Source organism: Thunnus thynnus, chromosome 6, assembly GCF_963924715.1.
Source record: "Thunnus thynnus chromosome 6, fThuThy2.1, whole genome shotgun sequence".
Taxonomy (NCBI): domain Eukaryota; kingdom Metazoa; phylum Chordata; class Actinopteri; order Scombriformes; family Scombridae; genus Thunnus; species Thunnus thynnus.
Window position 1 is genome coordinate 14,940,947 of NC_089522.1, and position 6,726 is coordinate 14,947,672.

The following is a 6,726-nucleotide window of genomic DNA, read 5'->3' on the forward strand; positions in this document are numbered from 1 at the left end:
CTGTCAGTGTGTGAAGGGAAGGGAAGATAGTTTAAACAGGATGCTTGTGTATTCAAAGCCTCTCATTTTCATAAGGCAAGAAGTGTATGCAAACAGTGTCCTATTTGCATGTAAGGTGTTTGTTCCTAATTCATATATGAGATATCTACAAACTAAAAGGTGAAACCCTCCCTGACAAAATGATTGATGCACAAGCCTAAAATACACTTTAAGTAGGTAAATACAGCTTTTCTTCCTCAGTATTTAATTTTTTTTCTTAATGAATGTACAGTATAATGGAATAAGGTGTTTGAGTTGATAGTACAGTCAACATTAAGTAAAGTTAGTTGTAAGTAAGCCTTTAAAACGAAACAACTTAGGTTTTAGGTTGCAACACCCATGACTCACACTAGAAAACATTATCCTTAAATTTACAGTGACAAGTGGACTTATCAATCAGACGGAGGAGTCAAACACTCGTGATCATCCTGTGTTTACTCACTTATTAGGTCATTGCTATTAGCTCCTTTGGTCATAAAATGAAACAGGCACAGCTCCCTGTCAGGTAAAGTCAACCTGTTCAACCAGATTGTTAAAACGGATGCACCCGAGGCAGCAACAGTCATCTGTCTGTGAAAAACCAACTGCAGAGTCATTGTCACCTTCCAGCCTCTAAGACACTGTAGTATTGTTCTCTAAACCCTGTTTGATGGGCTCCAGAGCTCATGACAAGATCACGTAATTTAATCAGTGAAGAATACTGATTGAGCTGCATGTGATGTAACTGAATATAAAACATCTTGGTAAGTGACAGACAAGATGGAAAGCTGACCAAAGAAAATAACTTTTATCGCATCAGTAGATGAAGTGCAGACTGATAATATAGATTGCCAGCATCTTATCTTGCCTCCATTTCACCGACTTAATGTCTGCCTCTCACATGATTAGCACTGAGTGGGGTTTGTTCTTCTTTAGAAAGCAGAATTACAAGTAGAAAGAAACCGTGTGAAACACTTCAACCTCCAACAAGAAGGGACAGGACAGATCAGTGTCATGACCGCTAAAAACACGATGTGTCATATAAAATCGGCCCTAACTTATCACAACTTGTCATTTAGATACGTAGCTTGTTAGCCACAATGTTAGAAACTTGGTTAAAGAGCCACCTAATTAACAAGAATACCAACAACTTTTTAATTTTATTAATTAAAATAATTAAAGTTACAAAGGAAAAATATTTGCTGTATATTTTGGAGAAATAGATTCCCTCTGTATTTTATCTTCTACAGAAAATTCAGATAGTGAGGTGCAAATAACTGAAAACAGTGCCATTTTATTTACTGTCAATACATTTTATAAACACAGTTACCATCCTTTTATATATATAATAATAATATATACTATATATATTATTTCTGCTGTTTACTTTCAGCCTTTACTTGTTGCTGACCTCATAGCTGAATACTAAATCTTTATTTTTTATTTTTGTATCTGTGAGTCCTTAAAGGGACCCTCTGAGTCAGTGTAATCCTGGTAGCTGTTTGAGGTCCCTGTTTGTCTTTAGTTTCATTTAAATTCAAAGTAATCTGATCATTTTACTGAATAATCCATCTGATTACACATGCAGTGTAATTCAACCAATGATTTAATCATTTATATTCACGTGCAAGCATATTTCCTGTGTATTGTTGATCATCACGGAAAAGCATTAGGATGGACGAGATAGTACATGTAGCCCGTATGGTGACTCATACTTCTGTAAGTATCCCTAGAATATGAGGAAGGCAGCCAACTGAAAAAAACGAAACTAGGGAATTTCTGCTTTGAGGTCAATCCTGTTTCAGTCGGACGTTATAGGCAAGGTGCATCATCCAGTCTTCACAAAGGGTACAGATTAACCAACTCTTTCCCAAGAATTCCAACATTCAATCAGAAACTACATTACATCAGATAAAAAAAATGTAAGTGGGTGGACAAACCTGCCCCTAAAATACAGTAACAGTTTAGGCATAACCATAAACTTCATGACAAACATTTTTGTTCATCTATGCAAAGTCAGTTGGTCCAAAAAAGAAAAAGAGTGTCAGTTGGTCACAATGATTTTATCTGACATGAAACATCTCAACAAATATTGTATTTGTTGACATAAAATTTGACCCAGATATTCAAGGTCCTCAGAGGATTAGTCATTGCCAAAAATTTCCAAACAACAACTCTTGACTTCAGGATTATCTCTGAAACTAATGACTCAATCCCAGTCAGTCAATTAAGAGGTGTTTAAACTTGTGAGACGCTAACACGCAAAATGTTAGTATCTTCCACTAACATGCTGTTCATTAGCATATTACCATCTAACTATAGTTATGTGTATATGCTGAGATGCTGAAGGCAACTTTTGCATGTAAACATGCTGTTTGTTAATATGCTAGCAGTGCTGAAGTTGATGAGGTAATAGTAGGGTTGGGTTATGTTTGTCATGTTTACAAGTTTACATTAATGATTCATTGATGGTATTCATAACTTTGTAAGTGGAAATGTTTTTAAAATCTCTGAGATGACAAATTGCGGCATAAACAGAATTTTTTCTTTAAATATCAGAGCTTATGAAGTTACCTTTTAAACTTTATTTTGTCGTTTACTCTGTCTTTTCCAAAAGCGAAACTGAAAGACGATAAAAACAAACATTGAACCAGTTCCAAGTTCAATGTCCATTACTTGTGTCATAACTTGTAACATAAAGGTGACGTATGTGTTGTTTACGTGACCTGTTTAAAATACAACCTACAGATATCAGTTTGATGGCAGCATCAGATGTCTTTAAACAACCACTGAACAGAGGATAAACCCTTTCGATTTGAGTAACAACATTATTTTTACTCTGGCGACACTCTCAGACCAAACTGTACATTTTTTCCCTTCTAGTGGTGAAACAAGTTTGTTTCTCCATTTTACAAACATCGAAAAATTTTGGTTCTGATGTGTAACGAGTCTCATGGGGCCAGTATACACGTGGGATCATTGTCTGAAACCTCCAGAGCTGCGTCTGAAAGTTTTTGTAACATTTCAAAACCAACAATTCAACAAGCAACATATCGTACAAAGTGCTTATTTTCAAGCAGACCATGTCCTTCACATGGTGACTACAGACTTTTATAAATGTGCTTGTTGTTGTTATATAACTCACTTTGTGGGTAAGGTTAGGTTACCACAGTAGATTGCACGCCTACAGACGTGTGTCATATTGTTTGATGGGAAAGGGGAAATACCGGGTGCTTTGCCAAAAGCAACAGCATATCTAGAAAGACAAACAGCCCATTCATTTTTTCCTACCGTATTTCAGATGGTATATCCTGAATGAGCTGTTTCCTAACAATAGCCCACATAGTTTCCCATTAAAAATAATGACTTTTTATTATCTGGTATGTTTCAGTTTCTCAGTCTGTGCTCACCAAAATAATGTTAGATTGGACCCATCTCTGTACCAACGTAGAGGACAGTTTGGGTTTCTTTAAAGTTTAGTTTAGTCATTTTATTAGATGTTTCACATCTGCTCAAAACAAGAAGCCTAAATTGACAAAATATTCATAATGTCATTCCCTCCATGTGTGGTGGGGTTGAACTTTGGCTCTCCCTGAGAAGTCACTCGCTTGTGTTTATCCAGACTCAGCGGGTGAGAGCAGCGGTGCTAAAGTCACACCTCAGGCCACTAAAACAGAGTCTGGATATGAGGCCCCCAACATCAGGTGTCCAACAGAGAATCTGACGTGCCAAAGTTCTCACACAGGACGACCATAAAGGAATCTTAATTGGACCCCGGCCCTCCTTTGAAGGCAAGATCAGTCAAAGTCTGATTAACTATCTCAATTTCTAAATTCAGTAGATCCCAGTTTCTGTCACACTCCACCAGTTTATCTGATTATAGTAAACTAGAGAGAAGAGGACTGTTTTTATTTAGATGTAACAGATATGACAGACTTACAAACATAATCACACACTGTGAATGTCGGGGTTCTTACGTTGATATGATCTTTTTTCATCATCTATTTTTACTTCAACTTTATGGAAAAAAAACTAAACAAAGAAGTCAGCATTAAGACTACCTACAGGCTTGTGTTGTGGTGACATGTCAGACATGGTTTAGAATTTCCGAGGAACTCTGCTGACGTCTTAACTATTAAAATGAGAGATAGAAAAAAAAACTGTGTGAAACTGCTACAGTCTCACTGCTTAGATTAATACCAAATATCTACTGCAGATATTGTACTAACCTTTTAATATACTTTTAAGATTTTCTTAGTCTAATCTATCTGACTTAATATATACTGCGCATAATTAAAGGAATACATACATTGTAGGAATTTAAAGGGATACAGAACTTACACTGATAAAAGCAGCATAATTATATAATGGGGTCATGTTTGATGCTGTCAGAGGTGTTGATTCAACTAGTTTTTAATGTTGTCAAGCACATTTTTACAGTAACTTGTTAAGTGTGTTTTTTTAGTGTTCAGGATGTAATTGTGTGAGTACTGTTTGAGTCTAAAAACAGAGCAGCTTTAACATCACATCATTGAACAGTGTATACTCAGCATATAGTATATTATAGTTAAGGTTATATTCTGTTTATTTTTTATATATGAATTGGGTTGTTTAGTTACTGTATATAATTTATCCTTTAATCGCATTTGTTTCTTTTACTTCATTGTTTTTTTATTTTGATTCATGTCAAGTCGCTACTCTAAACCTTTAATTTCTATCTATCTATCTATCTATCTATCTATCTATCTATCTATCTATCTATCTATCTATCTATCTATCTATCTATCTATCTATCTATCTATCTTATTTAATTTATCTGTATTTGCAACTCATGCACCAAGAGGCTGCAACTTTCTGGTTTCTTTGTACTTCTGTAATTCGGCTCACATTGACTTGAAACCCCCCTTCTAAAAATTGTCATACCTCTGTTTAAGTTGACAGAACATAAATCTACTGTAGTTGCTTTTTGACTGCAGGGTTATTGTACTTTCACGTGTCTCTCTCTGTTATTTTGTTCACCCACTGTAGGTCTGCCATCAGGCACACATCTTGTTTTTGTGTTTTTGAGCATTAAAGCTTTCAGTTTTATTGTTACTGTGAAGAACATAAGGTAAATATGATCAGTACAGTCATAGTTTCAATGAGGTTGACAGATTTTCCATTGCAGGCCCGGTCTTATCTTAAGCAGCATGTCAGACGGTGTATGGGCTTCTTGCAGAAGGTGCAAAGGTCCAGTTGACACAAAAGTCCAGACAGGGTGACAGCATCTCCGTGACCTGATAAGGGTTGTACAGAGACTGACACCAGGAGGAAAGAGGAGAGGCTCCAGTAGCAGGAATGCTGAGAGGATGAAGAGAAGGAACTGACCGCTCCCCCCCCGGATCAGCTGCAGCAGCTCCTCCAGAGAGGGTGACAGCATCTCCACGACCTGATAAGGGCAGCAGCTCCTCCAGGGTGAGCACATTCATCTGGACAGGTTGTAAACTCATTAGCATCTTCATAGCAGCCGAAGTGACTCACAGCTACTGTAAGCAGAAACCAATACAAGCACATATTACATGTAGAGTAATAATCCAACCAAAATCTAACTTTCAGTTTCCTTCTCTTGAAAGTTGGGCGTAAAAAGTTGGCAGTTTTGTCTTTCATAGAGAAGGATGCTCGATGCTGGTCTCCTGGTTATTCCTTCAGTTAACAAAAAGTCAGCTGGCTTCAGAGTATTTGCCTACCGTGCCCCTTATCTCTAGAGTGGTCTTCTATTACATGTCAAGAAGTACGTTCTGTTGACATCTTTAAATCAAGACTGAAAACCTTCCTTTATTCACTTCATGACAGCCTCCCCTAAAACTTAGCCGGGCCCATCACCTTTTAACATCCATTTAACATTGATGTTTTTAATGTGGTTGTTTCACTTTTGATTTTATTATTGTAAATTGATGGCTGTATGTTTCATACTCTTTTTAACTGTAAAGTGTATTGGGACCATGCTGCATGGTGATTCTGCACTTTAAATAAAATTGATTGATTGATTGAGAAGAGTCAGTGGATTCAAACAGTAACAGGGACAGATAGTCAATAGAAACTCCTGCAGCATAATCCAGTTCTCTGCTGTCCTTCCTGCTTCTTATGGTCCAAAGAGTCTTATTGTTCTTTTATTAGTCTTTTTATTTTACTGTTAAATACACCACTTCTTCAAACCCTCTGGAAACTTCTAAGCTCTGCTGGAAACTTCCTGTTATTAGTCATATTTTACTGATATCATAAATGTTAATAACATACAGAGCATATAAATGGACAGCAGAGAAGTGGATCATGTCGCAGGAACGTTTTGAGATTTTTGTCACAATTAGAATTTGTCGTAACCAACGTGATTTGATGGTCTTTTTCGTGAAGATGGGAACAATATATATGTATATATATATATATTTTTTTAAAAGCCATCAATTGTGTTTGATTTGGGTGGAATATCATTTTAACAGCAATGTTGTGGAGCTTGCATTCAAATAGTACAGTTCCATGTTTTTTTAATTACATTTTTGCAGGTTTTTACATTACAAGTTATCAATTTTGTCACTTATTTCATTCATCCTGCCACATTTATACATTTATACAACTTTTGCTTTTGACATAACTAAGAAAATAAAGAAAAGGTTCTGCGGTACTCTTATTTTACTGTTCCACTCCATCTATTTCCATGACCCATTAACTCCA